This window comes from Panthera tigris, chromosome A2 (genome assembly GCF_018350195.1).
Source record: "Panthera tigris isolate Pti1 chromosome A2, P.tigris_Pti1_mat1.1, whole genome shotgun sequence".
NCBI classification, from domain to species: Eukaryota; Metazoa; Chordata; class Mammalia; order Carnivora; family Felidae; genus Panthera; species Panthera tigris.
In genome coordinates this window covers 66,304,442-66,319,094 of record NC_056661.1, presented here as the reverse complement: position 1 = coordinate 66,319,094, position 14,653 = coordinate 66,304,442, and positions in this window count along the sequence as shown.

Below are 14,653 nucleotides of genomic sequence, written 5' to 3'. Positions count from 1 at the left end.
ATCACTACAATTCTATAGGAAACAGAAAAATTTGTTCATCTTTGAAAGGCAAGTATCAATAGCACCGTTAGAGCATTAGATCTAAAACATGGGGCACAAAGGTTTGCACATACTAGGTGTTCATCAAAGATTAGTTTTTATCTCCATTAAATCACGATCATTCACTCTCTTAAAGTTAACATACTACCTGTACATTTTCTAGACCTTTAGGGAAATTTCAATTTTTAATTTTGTCTTCTTAATGGTATATACTATTTACAAAGCCCTGTATATACTTATAAATGTGTCTTCATAGCAGCAATCACTATGTGAGTTCTTTGAGGACAAAAATAATAACTTTGAATAAATGAACGAGATTTTTGAGGCTGAATTTGTTAATAACAGTGGACTACCTCTCCCACAAGTGGTCCATAAAGAGTTGGTGAATTAACGGATAGCAGATACTTATACCCATTTAAATTTTACATTTATATTGTTCGGAGAAAAGGGTCAGAAACCTGGCAAGTAGTCATTTTGTTCCTCAGTTCTCCAGAAGTCTCCTGAGCGGACCCAACCCTCCCAGCTCATAATGCCAAAAGGAAAATCCAATAAAAGGAAGAGAACAAGTTCATTCTGACTAACCTTATTTCTATGTTCATCCTTAACTCAATTAACACAGCATGGTTTTACACTTACCTGATTATCAGGCTCATTACTAGCTTTTGACTTCCACAAGAATAGGAAATACGATATTCATGATATTCACGACCTGTGTGATGTTTGGAACATACTCAAGAGATGCTGTTATACAAGTGGATGAAATAATGCATAGATAAGTAAATGCATGAACTAATAATTTAGGTACTTCTTTTGAGCCTCTGCATTTCAGTCTCAACTATTTAAGCAAATACAAAAAAAGGTTTCCATGTGCTTTGAACATACTCTTATGCTGGGAGAATGTCTCTTTCATAACCACCTTCATTATAAAGTCATTTACAGCCTATATTCTACATTTACTTCCAAATAAAAGGAAGGCAGATTTTATGCTTGACCATTCAGAAAAAGTAAATGAGCAGATGATCATAATTGCAACATCTTTTTTTCCTAGAGGATAGATGTTGGATAGTATTTCGCTTAAGTACAAACTTCTAAGGTTTATCACGGGAAGATCTTTTCAAAGTAGATTTAAGCACCTAACTTGTCAAGTCAAAGACATACTTCATTTATTAAGCGTTACCATCAAATAGACTTTTTCTCCATACTTTCATGCAGCTGATTGCAATTAAAGATCTAGATATATTATGCATATTGATTATAAATATATCAGGTGAGTTGAGAAGTACTATGCTTTCATGTGACTAGAACTCCTACTTAATTCGTATCACACAATCACCAAAAACTAAATATAATTAGAATACTATTGCTTTCTCTAATGGGTTTTGTTTTTATTTACTGTGCTTTGATGGTATTTTTCATGAGATAACCTATAGGGCTGATTGGCCAAACTTAAGTGTTTCTAATGAGAGTTGTGATATAGATTTCTCCTTTTTTTCTTAATTAAAACCCCAGTGTCTTTGGGGACCAGCAATATGCCCAGATAAGAAATCACCTTCCCCAGATTCTCCAGTAGTTCAGGATACTTCTGGATACCATTGCTGACTAATGAGATAATATAGAAGCCTAGGGCATGCCACAAGCTAATTAAGTCTTTGCCCTGAAATAGCTTTGCTCATTCAGAAGATTTCACAGCGGATGTCAGTCAAACCCACAGTTCGATTCCTAGTACAATGTTTTTTTAAAAAAAAAACATATTTTGGGTATAATTGTAGATTCACATGCCACTGAGGGATAATAAAGAGATTCCGTATACTTTCACCCAGTTTTCCCCAATGGTAACATCTTAAAGGAGCACAGGGTAAGATATCACAACCGTGATGTCCCTGATATGAACCATCTTCCTTCTTCAGACTTCACCAGTTGTACACAGACCCACTTGTGTGTGTGTGTGTGCATGTACATTTATTCTCATGCAAAGTCGTCACACATGCAAATTTGTGAACGACTGACACAATCAAGACACAGAACAGCTCCATTTCAAATATATTTCATGCCGCCATTTTATAGTCATGGCGACCTCCCTTCCTTCCTCCACCTCCCTAATCTGGCCTCACTAAACTGTTCTCCCAATTTATAATTTTGTCATTTCAAAAATGTAGTGTGCGTGAAATCATACAGTGCATCAACCCTTGATATTGGCTCTTCCCCCCCCAGAATATCTCCCTTGAGGTCCGTCTAAGTTGTTATATACAGCAACCACCCATTCCACACTACTGCTGAGCAGTGGTCTAGGTTTTGTTTAATTGCTTGCCACTTGAGGGGCTTTGGACGGTTTCCACTTTATGGCTATTAAAAATAAAGCTGCCAGAAGTATTCTATATATGTTTCACTGTGTGAAAATAAGTTTTTATTTCCCTGGAATAAACGTACAAGCGTACGATCGCTAGATCATATGGTAAGCTTATGTTCAGTTTTGTAAGAAACTGCCATACTCTTTTTTCAGAGTGGCCGTCCTATCTTACATCCCCACCAACAGCGTACAAGGGATCCACTTTCTCCATATCCTTGCCAGTGTGTGTGTGTGTTGTTATTATTAGTTATTCTGGGAGGTATGTAATCATACCTCAATGTGGTTTGAATCTGCATTTCTGTAATGACTAATGACGATAAACATATTTGCATATGCTTATTTGCCATCTGTATGTTCTGTTTGGTGAAATGTCTCCATATCTTTTGCCCATTTTCTAATTGCTTTTGCCACTGAATTTTGAGAGTTTTTTTTTTTTTATGTATTCGAGATACTAAGTTCTTTGTCAGAAATGTGGTTTGCAAATACTTTCTCCTAATCTGTAGCTTTCCTTTCTATCCTGTTCACATGCACTTTCACAGAACGAATATTCCTTGTTTAGATGAGATCTAAGTGATTCATTCTTCCTCCTAAGATTGTACCTCGATGTCAAGTGTAAAATCTGTTCATGTAGGGCAAGATCTCAAAATTTTTCTCTGATTTTTTTTCTAAAAGCTTTACAGTTTTACTTTTCACATGTAAAAATGACCCTTTTTGAGTTCATTGTATTTCTTAGTTAATGTGTATGGATGGTGTTAGGTTTTCACTGAGGTTCATTGTTTTGCCTGTGAATATCCAATAACTTCAGTATTTGTTGAAAGGCCCATCCTTTGTCCAGAGGACAGCTTTCCCACCGTTGTCAGAAATCATTCTGGTACATTTGCATGGGTCTGTCCAGGCTGTTTATTTTGTTTCATTGACATATCTGTTTATTTCTATACCAATAACACATTGTCTTGAATACAGTAGCTTACGTTAACCTTTAACATACAATAGAGTGATTCCTTTCATTTTATTCTTGTTCATCAACTTGGTTTATCTATTTTACAGTGTCTGTCTTTACATATGAATTCTAGAATAAATGTATCTATAAAAACTTGCTGGGATTTGTACAGTAGTTCCATTAAACCTATAAAGTAATTTGGAGGGAATTGGTATCTTTACTATGTTGAGTCTTCTACTCCAAGAAAATGGTATGTCTCTCCATGTATGTATCCTCTAATGTGTTCCATTATATATTACATAATTCTTAGTATATACTTCATATATGTGACATAATAACTTCTTTAAGTTTTTTTTTAAATGTTTATTTATTTTTGAGAGAGAGACGGAGGGAGAGGCAGAGAGAGAGGGAGACATAGTGTCTAAAGCAGGTTCCAGGCTCTGAGCTGTCAGCATAGAGTCCAACATGGGGCTCGAACTCACGAATGGTAAGATGATGACCTCAGCCAAAGTCAGATGCTTAACTGACGGAGCCACCCAGGTGCCCCTATGTGACATAATAGTTTTATGCCTATATATTCTCTTTTAAGCAATCATAAATGATATTGTCATATGCTTGCTATTTGTATATAAAACTGTGATTGCTTTGCATGTATTGCACTTAAAAGTTGTAAATTTACTAAAGTATATTATTCTAAAAATTTTGGGGTAGGCCTCTTTGAATTTTGTATGTAGATCTAATCATGTCATATACAAATAGGAGCGATTTTATTTCTTCCTTTCCAGTCTGTGTAGCTATTCTTTTTAAAACCTGATTGTACTGGCAAGAATTTCCAGAACAATGTTGAAAGAGAGTGGTGAGAACAGACATCCTTCGTTTTTCTCAACTTTCCCTTACTTTTTTCCCTATTTGACAGGGTTGGAGTTTTTTTGTCTTTCTTTTCTTTCTTTCTTTCTTTCTTTCTTTCTTTCTTTCTTTCTTTCTTCCTTTTTAAACCATGATTGGGTTTTGGATTTTGTAAAAAGCTTCTTCAGCATTGATTGACACGATCACATGATCTTTCTTCTTTCAGTCTTTTGACAAAACTATTCAGATTGCCTATTTCATCTTATCTGGATCTGGCAGTTTCTAGTTTCAAGGAATTGGTTCATTTCATTTAAGTAATTAAATTTGTGAGCATAATTGTGTTACCTCTAATATTCCCCTACTATTTTTTTTAAGGCAGCAGGATCTTTGGTGATATATCATGTTTCATTTCTAATAATGATTTGCATCATCACTATTTTTATATTTGTTGGTAATGTTGGTAATTCAATATTATTTAAAAAACAACTATTGTTATATTACTTTCTCAATCGTTTGCTGTTTTTTAATCTCATTAACTTGGTTAACACTTCATATTTTTTTTCTTTTACATTACATCATTTTGCTTTTCTTCTATTTAATTAAGGAATAACCGTGATTATTGATTTGAGAACTTTTCTGTTTCTAACATAAGCATTAAGTGCTCTTCGCACTGTTTTGGCTGCTTCTCACATATTACACATTTTTATGTTCATTAAGTTCTATGTATGTTTTAAATTCCTTTGAGATTTCCTCTTTGACTTATGTAGTATTCTTTTTTTTTTTTTTATTTTGTTTAACTTTTATTTATTTTTGAGACAGAGAGAGACAGAGCATGAACAGGGGAGGGGCAGAGAGAGAGGGAGACACAGAATCTGAAACAGGCTCCAGGCTCTGAGCTGTCAGCACCGAGCCCGACGGGGGACTAGAACTCACAAACCGCGAGATCGTGACCTGAGCGGAAGTCAGCCGCTTAACCGACTGAGCCACCCAGGTGCCCCGACTTATGTAGTATTCTGATATTTATTGTTTAATTCCAAGTGTTTGGATGTTACTGTTTATTTTTCTTATTATCAATTTCTCAATCAAGTCCATTATGGCCACAGAGCTGATTTCAAGTCTTTTGAATTCTGTTTATGGGCCAAGTCTATTTTAGTAAATGTTCCACGTGCTTTGAGGGGGGGAAAGGTGTACCTCCTGTGTTTGGGTAGAATGTCCTATATGTGTGTTTAGATCTTACTCGTTGATGGTGTTGTCAACTGTTATGCCTCCTTGCTGGTTTTCTATTTAGTAGTTTCTTCAAACGCGTAGAGTAGGGTGCTGGAGCCTCTAACTATGGTTGTGGGTGTGCCTACTTCTCTTTTCATCTTTCAGCTGACAATCATCCTTCTCTTGGTCCTTCAGACACCACAATGTGGGAGAACAATCTTTTTGATGGGATTGGAATCTGGGGTGAACAGTCAGCGCTCCATTTGGCCGCACTAAAACTAGAGAGAGGTAAGTTTTTTCTCACCGTCATTTGGTTTCAGTTAGATATTGACAAAAAGATTTCTATTATTTTAGCCCACCATTTTGCCAGTATCTTGGCATGCAGGACAGGCTTTCTTGGAAGTGTGTGTGTGTATGTGTGTGTGTGTGTGTGTGTGTGTGTGTGCCTGGCAATTCCAATTTAAAGGTTTTTCCAAGTGCCCTTTCTGGAATCTGTGGGAGGCAATAAGGAAGCCCAGGAATCTCACTACTGTTTCATTTCTTAAACCCCAACACCTCTAAAGAGCCCATTTTCTCCTCTCTACTATGCAGAGTCTCCCCACAGAGATTTATTGCATTATGTCCAGGGTTGTTTATTTGTAAGTGGCAGGACCTAGGAGGAACAGAACTGTTGCATCCTGACGCGAAAAAGTGATGATTTTCATCAGCTTTTGCTACTCAAAGCTCTCCTTACTTTTGTCTTTTAAAGGTTATGGGTTAAAATGTAACTGGCCTAAGTAGCCATGAAATCCTGCACTTTTTGAACTTGCTCTGTTCTCTTTCAGTCCTTCCTACAAACTAGCTGTCTCTCCTCTGAGCACATTTCTCATGGTTTCTTTTCAGTCGCAACATACAGTAATCAAATCACACTGCGTAGGTTCTCATTATTCAGTCTCTTCCTTTCAAGATACGACTGAGACCTTATCTGCTTTCAAGATACCTCATGCAAGTGTTTCAGCAAATGTTTCCCACTGCATGAAAGGATCACCGTCATGCCAGCCTCCAACGTTACTTTCTTCATCACCTGTCATCTGGGGACTAAGCCAGAGCCTGACATTTTAGGGTTTTATTACAGAAACGTATGTCTTAAGGAGCCAATGTCTAAATTAATCAGGTAGCCAACAGTCTTGAAACTCCATGGCTGAAAGCAAGAGGAACTATTTTTGTTGTTAGACATACAGCCATTTGATGACTCTGCACTGGGTTGTAGGAGCACAGACAACACTGTGTTCGTCTCTGGCCTTCTATCTTATCCATACACATACAATGACCTCCCTCAGGACTATGTGTCCCAGGGCCCTGGAGATTATGTGTCCTCTGGCTGGAATGCTGGAAGGTTCGTTCTGATTGTCCCTCCACTGGTGTACAGAAACTCCGACCTCAGATAACCAGTAGAGATGACCAGTGCAGAGAAGGCTCCACCATAGATAACTAGTAGAGATGACTGGAGCGCAGAAGGCCAACTCTAAATACTTACCCCTTGGTCTCACCACAATGCCACTCAGTCTACAAAGGCTGAGGGTTAAGGTCCGGACTGAGCAGAGAAGGGCTACATAGCTGCGGGATTGTTCCTCTGCCTGATGCCTCACTGTTAGTAAGCTACCCTTAGTAAATCTCTATGTAAATGGGATGAAACAACTTGCTTTGTTTTTCCATCTCAAAGTGCCTTCTCAGACTGGAGGACACGTTACCGTCCTTTCTCTACCTTCTAACACATGCCCTGCAGTAATCACCCTCTTGAAATTTCCCTCTCTTGCTGAGGGAAAAGAAAAATGAATGTATGAGGAAGCAGATGCTGGCTTTTCAAGGTTTACAGCAGAAGTGAGAGATGCTACATCCACTCCCATGAATTGGATCACAGCTAAGTTTGTGTAGGGAAGTTAATGTCACCACGCATCTAGTGGGAGAAAACGTAAGTTACTATGAACAGCCTTAGGGGCTTCCACATTAAGGAAAAGAAAGGACTCCCAACATCTTAAGATGTTGTATTTTAAGCTACTTACTATATCTAGATGAGACTGAAGGGCTGTCCTTGGGTTAGCATTATTTTGTTCTATGTATGGGAAGAAGGGTCATTGTGGGTAATGATTAGCCATAAGGATTGGGGTGTGTTAACCACTGTTGGTAGTTTTTTTTTTTTAAGCCTTATCTTCCTTTTTTTAAAGTTTTTATTTAAATGGCAGTTACTTAACATACAGTGTAATGTTAGTTTCAGGTGTACAATGTAGTGATTCAACAATTCCTTAGGTCATCTTGTGCTCATCACAATTGCATTCCTTAATCCCCATCCCCTATCTCAATGGTCCTGCCGCCAACCTTCCCTCTGGGAACTTATCTTCTTATTCTTTTTTAAACAAAATCACAGTTCAGATTAGGGAAATAATGTCTTAATTAAAAGTAAGAGTAGCAACGATTACATAGCCTGGTAGTTATTTTCAGAATCACTGTGGTTATTTTGATGAAGAGGATCTGATACAGCTATTAAGCAACCATTGGCTTTCTCCCATGTTGTTTTATTTTCCCTAAACACAGAACAATTCTCACATGGCCATGAAAATAAAAACACTCTACTATGTATGGCCAAAGAGAAATATGGAAAAACCTGGGTACATGATAGTGTTGTAGAGCCAATCATTTATTCCTGAACTGCCAACATTGAGACTTCTAATGAGCTCTATGAGCTCTAATAGTTCTAATGAGCTATGAGGGGTGGGGGAGAGGCAGGGGAAACTCTAAATGATTACGATCCCTTATCTGAATTTCAGTTGCATACAACTTAAGTGATACAAAATCCGAAGTCTTCTCTACTATTTAGTCAACTCAACTATATAAGTGTAAATAAATTAAAATTAAAAATGTGTGTGTATAGATAGATATACATTAATATATATAACCATAAATCTACTAATCAATGTAACGTGTCCCAAATCCACAATTAAAAAGTGGCAGAATTGAGATTTCAACTCAAATCTATATAACTACAAAATGTGTCCCTTCTGTTATAATTAAATGCTTTATGTGATCTATCTATCTATCTATCTATGTGGGTTATTGTCTACAAAGAACTTATTAAATTTTTTCTATTAAAAACCTTCTGAAAGTATTTGAAAAAAATATAGAAACACACAGAGTGCCAATGAACTCTTCATTATCACAATGCCCTCAATGTCCCCCATAGTTTTGCACAGCCAAATATTAAATTGTGAAGTTTCTTAGTAGCAGAGGCTCTAATTCCCATGATTCTAATTCATATGATTGGTAGGTAACAAAGAGACAACACAGTATAAAAGGAGAACCAAGACAAAAGGAGGATTTTTGTGTCCCTAGTAATTTACAACCACAAACCTGGGGCCTACGGGATGAAGCATAACTAACTCTTGTACAATAATCAATAGCGTTACATTTGGCCTTTTTTTTTTGTCTTAAATTATTTGAAGGATACTAAAATTTATGGATGAATGCCAGCTCTTCAAAAAATAGAGCAATACTTCAAATAAGAGCCAATCAGGCAGCGAACTCAAAAACTTAAAAGGGAGAAATGTGCTTTAAATTATTGTCCATTGTATATTTTAAATTTACCAGGTTCTTTTTTTAATAAAATCCCTGGATGCCATTGTCATCCAAAGCCATTATGAGTTTATTTGGGGATATTTCTTAGATAGTCCTGATGTTTTCAGCTTAAAAAAAATCATCAATCATCTTATCAAGTATATAGGACTCAATATACACGAGCAGTTGAGCAACGCTCCCGGGTTTATGAAGGGTTGAGAACATCTGAAAATCTTCCCAATTCTTTCTTTGAGTTAATCGCTTTGAAAAAAATCACTTCTTTACCCTGCAGGCCTAAACAAAGACCTTGTTCTATGAAACTGCGAGTTTCATGAAGTGCAGTGAATGCTGAGGACGGTGTTCTACTTTTTTATAGAACGTCTAAAACAATGCGTATAGACAAGCACACATGTCCAGCTCAGTGAAACCTCACAAAGCGAATCCATGGCGCATCCGCAAAATCAAGAGCTAGAACAAATATTGTTTTCCCTACTTGTGTCTCTTTGTGAGAACAACATACTCCTCAAAGGCAATTATGAGCTTAAATTTTAAAATTACAGTTTAGATATACCTGTTGCCTTTTTTTTTAATTTCATATAAGGGAAAAATAGACTATGCATTGTTTTGTTTCTTTTGCTTAATATTATGTTCGTGAGATTTATTCTGATCTTTGTATATAATTCATTTATTTTTATAGCTATATGGCATATTTTTGCACTATTATTCCAACAATCATATACCCATTGAACTTTGGAAGTGCCTGTGGGTGTCTGCAGTTTGGGACTATGATGCTTCTGTGAGCATTCGTGTCCTTGACTTCTGGTACGTATATGCATGCATTTCTGTGGAACACATACCTACACGTGGAATTACTGACTCATTGGGTATACACATGTCAGCTCTATGGATACTCACTGCCAAACCATCTTCCAAAATGATTGTACCACTTTAGGTCTCCATCAGCAATGTAATGGAGATCCAACAGTTCTCCGTCCTCCCAACACTTTGTCTTATCTACCTTTTCATTTGTTGTAATATACAGTGGAAATTTTTAATTTCCAATTCCACTTCTCTTTTCGTGTGTTTATTGGTCAGGTGGTTTTTCACTCTGTTAATTTGACTTTTGACAAATAGTATTTATTTTATTTTGTTTTATTTTATTTTATTTTATTTTATTTTATTTTATTTTATTTTATTTTTTTAACGTTTATTTATGTTTTTGAGACAGAGAGAGACAGAGCATGAATGGGGAAGGGTCAGAGAGAGAGGGAGACACAGAATCTGAAACAGGCTCCAGGCTCTGAGCTGTCAGCACAGAGCCTGACGTGGGACTTGAGCTCAGGGACTGCGAGATCATGATTAGCTGCTTCCCATTCTGTGTCTCCCTCTCTCTCTGCCCCTCCCCCGCTCATGCTCTGTCTCTCTCTCTCTCTCTCTCTCTCTCTCTGTCAAAAATAAATAAATATTAAAAAAAATTAAAAAAAAATAAGAGCAGAACGTCTACCCTTATAGCTCTAGAGTTATCCTGGATGTGTTCTCATTGGTTTCCAAAGCCAGATATTTTGGGGGCTCATTTGCCTGGTGAAATTCTCAAGGGTTGGGGGTGCCTGGTATGGTGCATAGAGTCCTTACTCTTCAGGGAGACACTCAATATTTGCAAGATTCTTCCTGACTGTGGGAGGTGGGTTTTTTGGTCATACTGTGTTATGTGCCTCTCCTACCCACCTCCATGGGGCCTTTTTATCCTTTGTTGTGGAGAAGCTCTTCAACTAGTTTTCAATTCTTTTTCCAAAGGCAGTGTCAACCTAAGTAGCCGTTATTTGTTTCTTCTGTGGGGAGAGGTAAGTTCAGGATCTTCTTTCACCACCATCTTGAACCACCTTCAGAACGAAAAACGTCATATTATTGTGGATTGAGATCTACAACCTACCTGGAATTAATTTGATACAGTATGGTAGATGTCATGCTTAGTTTTTTTCTATATGGGTTTTGAATGAAAACCACGCCATTTATTTAAAGACTGTCTTTAATCCAATGCTCTGCAATGGAAATATGTCAAAACAAAAAAATGACTATTTATGTGTGGATCTCTTCCATCAAATTAGATTTCTAGTTTTGCAGCGATGTTAAATGTACTTCATGTGATTTAATATGAAGTCTTGAAATCAGGTACAGTAACTCCATTTTTCTTGCATTTTCATGTAGGAACGTACCTTGGTAATCCTAGCTTCTATATTTCCATTAAAAAATAGAATCAGGTGGTCAAGTTGAACAAAAATTTAGAAATAAAAAGACTTTCAAGATGCTTATTTGCAATTCATTGAATCTATAGATCTATACATGTATGGACTGGGGATACACTGACCTTTAAAGTGTTCAGTTTCTCAATATATGAGTGTTATATATTCCACCATGTAGTAAGCATCTATAATTTCCTCGGGAATATTTATGACTATTAACTGAAGAAATATTAGACACTTTGATACGTATCTTCCTAGATATTTGCTGTTTCATGCTTTTTTAAAGATACTGTATTTAGAATTCTATTTTCAAGAGTGTTTTTTTGTTATACAGAATTAAAATATTTTTGATTATTATAGAATTCAGTAAACTTACTAATTTAGCTGTTAATTTTTTATTTTTATGAATTTTCTACATAAACAGTCATATCATTGGTAAATAGTAACAGCTATTATTGTTTATAATCACTTTATTTTTTATTTCTTCTTCTTGCCTCCTTGTATGGAAGATTATTTATAATCATTTTACTTTTCACTTCTTTTTCTTGCCTCATTCTTTATGATGTATGAGGGTTAATCATCTCTACGGAAACATTGTCAACACCTCTCTATTATATACTCTATTTTAAGTGTATTTTGAAAGTTTATTCAATAAGGGAAGTTCCCATCTAATTTTAGTTTGCTAAGTGCATGCACTTTAAAAAAACTCTATATTTTAGAGCAGTGTTGAGTTTACAGTAAAATTGAACTGAAGTAAAAAGTTCCTCTATATGTCATTTCTCCACAAATATGCAGCCTTCCTCACCATCAACATCACACAAAATAGTGGTGCATTTATTTATTACAATTAATGAACCTAGATCGATACATCCTTATCATCCAAGGTCCATAGTTTACATTAGGGTTCACTCTTGGGGTTTATAAGAGTGGGTTTTGACAAATGCACAAGAAGATGCATCCGCCATTGTAGAATCATATGGTGATATGTCCTAAGAAATCCTGTTTCTCTCTCCCAATCCACTTCCTCCTTCCTAATCCCTGGCAACCACTATTTTACCATCTCCATAGTTTTGCCTTTTCAAGAATGTCATGTAAGTGGATTCATATAGTATGTATCCCTTTAGATTGACTTCTACATTTAGTAGTATGTATTTAATTTTCTTCTATTTTTTTATGGCTTGATAACTTATTTCTTTTTAATGTTAAATAATATTGCATTGGCTGAATATAGTCACAGTTTATTTACTCACTGAACGATATGTTGATTGTTTTTGAGTTTGGGCTATTATATGCAAGGCTGCTATAAACATCCATGGGCAGGGTTTTGTGTGGACATAAGTTTTCAACTCATTTGGGTAAATTCCCAGGAGTACAATGCTGGATCATATGGTTAGGGTATGTTTATTTTTGTAAGAAACTCCAAAATTGTCTCCAAAGTGGTTATACCATTTTGATTTTCCCACCAGCAATGAATGAGATGACACGATATATTTTCCAATATGGGATGTTGTCAGTCCTTTGAATTTAGGCTATTCTAATAGATGTGTAATGGCATTATTGTTTCAACTTTTAATTTTGTAACTACACTTAATGTTGGACATCATCTCATGTGCTTACTTGCCATCTGCACATTTTCTTTTTTTTTTGAGGTGTCTGTTCAGGTATTTTGCCCATTTTTAAATCAGAATGTTTATTATTTTTCAGTTTTAAGAGTTCTTTGTTTATTTTGGACAACAGATCTTTATCTGTTGTGTTCTTTGCAAATACATTTTTCCCCAATCTGTGGCTTGCCTTCTCATTCTGTTAATATTGTTTTTTAAAGAGCAAAATTTTTAATTTTAATGAAGTGTAGTTTATCAATTATTTATTTCATGGGCCATGCTCTGGTGTTGCCTTTAAAAAGGCATCATCAGGGGCACTTGGGTGACTCAGTATGTTTAGCTTCTGAGTCTTTTTTTTTTTTTTTTAATTTACATCCAAGTTAGTTAGCATATAGTGCAACAATGACTTCAGGGGTAGATTCCTCAATGCCCCTTACCCATTTAGCCCATCCCCCTCTCCCACAACCCCTCCAGTAACCCTCTGCTTGTTCCCCATATTTGAGAGTCTCCTATGTTTCATTCCCTTTCCTGTTTTTATAGAAGTTTTGCTTCCCTTCCTTTATGTTCATCTGTTTTGTATCTTAAAATCCTCATATGAGTAAAGTCCTATGACATTTGTCTTTTTCTGACTAATTTCGCTTAGCATAATACCCTCTAGTTCTATTCATGTAGTTGCAAATGGCAAGATTTCATTCTTTTTGATTACTGAGTAATACTCCATTGTGTATGTATACATATATATATATATATACATATATATGTATATATATACACATATATACACATATATATACATATACATACATATATACATATATACATATACATATATATATATATATATATATATATATATATACACATCTTCTCTATCCATTAAGCCATCAATGGGAACATCTGACCCTTAATTTCAGCTCAGGTCATGATCTTGAGGTCATGAGATGGAACCCCTTGTCTCTCTCTAAATAAATAAATAAACATTTTAAAAAATTAAAATAAATAAACAGTCATCATAAACCCAAGTACAATCAGATTTTTGCCTATGATCACTTCCCAGAGTTTTATAATTTTGCATTTTATATTTAGATCTCTAGTCCATTTGGAGATAATTTTTGTTAATGGTAAAATGCCTGTGTCTAGATTATTTGTTTGTTGTACACATGGATATCCAGTTGTTTCAGAACTATTTGTTAAAAGATAATATGTGTTCCACAGTATTGTTTTTGGTCCTTTTTAAAAAGTCGGTTGACTATTTTGATGGGGGTCTGTTTCTGGGTTACTCTGTTTCATTGATCTATTTGTCTATTTTTTTATCAAGACCATTATTGGAGCATTATATTAAGTCTTTGTATTTTATAAAGTTTATTCATTTTGAGGGATGCAGGGAGGGGCAGAGAGAGAGGGAGAGAGAGAGAGAATCCTAAACAGGTTTCTCAGCACACAGCCCAAAGTAGGGACTAGAACCCACAAACCACGAGATCATGACCTGAGCCAAAGTCAAGAGTCAGATGCTTAACATACTGAGCCACCCAGGCGCCCTAATATTAAGTTTTGAGGTTGGGTAGTGACAATATTGAATTGGATAGTGTCTTTTGCTACTCTGTATACATTTCAGAATCTGTTTGTTGATGTCCACAAAATAACTTGCCTGGAGTTTGACTGGGATTGTGGTGAATCTATAAATCAAGTTTGGAAGAACTGACATCTTGACAATATTCAGTCTTCCTATCCATGAACATAGAATATTTCTCCATTTATTTCATTCCTCTTTGATTTATTTCATCAGAGATTTGTACTTTCGTTAATGTAAAACTTTTTCATATTTTATTACATTTATACCGAAGGT